This window comes from Bombina bombina, chromosome 7, assembly GCF_027579735.1.
Source record: "Bombina bombina isolate aBomBom1 chromosome 7, aBomBom1.pri, whole genome shotgun sequence".
NCBI classification, from domain to species: Eukaryota; Metazoa; Chordata; class Amphibia; order Anura; family Bombinatoridae; genus Bombina; species Bombina bombina.
In genome coordinates this window covers 59,582,857-59,585,356 of record NC_069505.1, presented here as the reverse complement: position 1 = coordinate 59,585,356, position 2,500 = coordinate 59,582,857, and the positions used below count along the sequence as shown (strand labels likewise).

At 37.1% G+C, this 2,500-nt stretch overlaps 1 long non-coding RNA gene across 3 annotated transcripts in view; it reads left to right on the top strand.

Moving 5' to 3' along the window:
• LOC128665886 (uncharacterized) overlaps positions 1 to 2,500 on the top strand; it is a 50,624-nt gene that overhangs the window by 10,882 nt on the left and 37,242 nt on the right. For all 3 annotated transcript variants that reach the window (XR_008403185.1, XR_008403186.1, XR_008403187.1), the window contains exons 5-6: positions 238 to 301; positions 425 to 1,266. This is a non-coding gene — a long non-coding RNA (uncharacterized LOC128665886). The remainder of the gene's footprint in view (positions 1 to 237; positions 302 to 424; positions 1,267 to 2,500) is intronic.

Genomic DNA, 2,500 nt, shown 5'->3' with positions numbered 1-2,500 from the left:
GAGTGTTGTATGTATATATATATATGTGTGATTGTGTATGTGTGTGTATATATATATATATGTGTGTGTGTATATATATATATTAATACATGATACATGAAAGAAAACAAGTTTGGTAGGTTAATTAATTTAGATGTAAATGAATTGCACTGTACTTCTAATTCTAATTAAAAGTTATATTTATTTATGTAGATAAATAAATCACAACTTCTGATTATTTTTTATGTACAATTTAAGCAAAAGAAAAAAAAAGAAGAAATTCTGCGTAAAGATCACAGGAATGCAGTATTTCAATAGTGACGTAAGTAGCAGAAAAGAAAACCTATCAAAACCTGCCACATTTTTTAGCCAACTCCCATTAGAGGGCGGGCCTATAAATATATAAATTCAGTATCATTTTGGATCCTGGCTTTTTCTTTTACAGGGTTCAGAGGTAACAACGGCTTATTTTCGTATGATGTTTCATCTGGGCCACCGGAGAAGAGAACTACAAGTAACCTACACTGATTTAAGAGAAAACAAACAATATTTGAGTGCCCGAAGAAGTTTGGTGCAAAGTATCAGTATACGAATTTTATATGAGCGCCGACATAACTCCGTGACAAGACTCAAGATCATTTATTTTTTGTGCAGCATCTCGGTGCAGACAAGAAGTGCCTTTTTTCTAAGTGGTAGACTGCTGATCTGTCTGTCTTACAGAAAATGATAAATCAGTTTGCAGTTATTTACCTTGTTCCTCAGAATAAAGCATACTTACCTGGTTCCTGTGTATGCTCACCTTGCGCCTGAGTCCAAGCATACTAACCTTGATACATGTGTATGCTAATCCTTGCTCCGGAGACCAAGCATACTTACCTTGATACCCGTGTATGCTCACCTGGTTCCTGAAAGTCAAGCATAATAATCTGATACCGATGTATGCTCACCTTGCTCCTGAAACCAAAGCATACTTACCTGATACCTGTGTATGCTTTCCTTGTTCCTAAAACCAAGCATACTTACCTTGCACCCACATATATTCACCTTGCTCCTGAGAAGCATACTTACCTGATACCTGTGTATGCTCTCCTTGTTCCTGAAACCAAGCATACTTACCTTGCACCCACGTATGCTCACCTTGCTCCTGAAACCAAATCATACTTACCTGATACTTATGTATGCTCACCTTGTTCCTGAGACCCAGCATACTTACCATGCACCCACGGTTCCTGAAAGTATCCCGTGATGAAAAGTTGACGTACGAGACGAGCAATTTCAATAATTGAGGTTTGTTTGTTTTTTTGCTTTTTCAAAAATGCTGTAAATTTCCTAAGCACCTTATGTGTTTGCTTAGAGCAGTGAACTGAACACTCTTTGAGAAATGTTTAGGGCTCCATGTACTAAGCAGTCAGCGAGCTACCCGCAACAAATCTCGCGTCAAAATTCGCAAACTGATATGTACAAAGCCGTCAATTATGTTAAAACTCGCATCTTTAAAATTGCGAGCGTACTTATCCGCCAAACCTCGCTACCGCTCCATTTTTCACTGTAATTAGACACATTTGACCACCAACTCGCCAAAAACGAATGTACTAAAAAATCTATTTGTCCGCTCGCTACAATTTCCGCTCCCACCTCGTTATTTTTGCCTCGCCACCTTTTAGGTGGTGGGCAAGGTACAAAACAATAGGAAAGTCAATCTAGACGCCAGTCTAGACATATATAAAAGGCAGTAATATCAGCATTGTACTTACAGCATAACTGGCGTCTAATTTGTCTCTCATTTCCATGTACATAAATTGCGCCCAATTTGTCGACTGTAATTAAAGAGTAATCTATATTTTAAATTTGTATTGTATAGTTGTCAATCTTTATAATTATTTTTATATTAATATTTATATATTATCAGATCCAGATGAAGCCATATCCAAATTGTAAATAAATATTACAAAAATAACGCTCTGTTATCACTCTTCAAAAATTTTTGAACAATAATAAAGTTGTTTAGATAAGTTGAACTTTTATAGGAGCAAAATACTATTCCCGTGACTACTATGATGTTCGTGACACCTTGCATGTCACGTGTTAATAATTGGCCAGACAATTCAACTGAAAGTTAAGTACATCAGCTTTGTCGCGGCGAGCGAGGCGTCAAATTTATCAACAATCCGCAACTGCTCGCGGCGGGCTAGACTTGTCTATTTATTGGGGGAATATTAGTACATAGCGACAGCGGACACCATTTCGCCCGCGGCAAGTAACGGCGAGTTTATCCGCGTCTACAATGACGGATGAATTGACGGCTTAGTACATGGAGCCCTTAGACGTGCCGTGCAATCAATTTTAGAATATTTACATCTAATTTAAAGGTAGGTTGTTTTTTTTATAGAAGCTTTCTAACAAAGTAATGTTTATGTGCACCAGTTCAAAATATATCTGTGCTGTGTGTGTATGTATATTTGTACAACGTACACATGCATATATATATATATATATATACACACACATACAGAAGCGCACA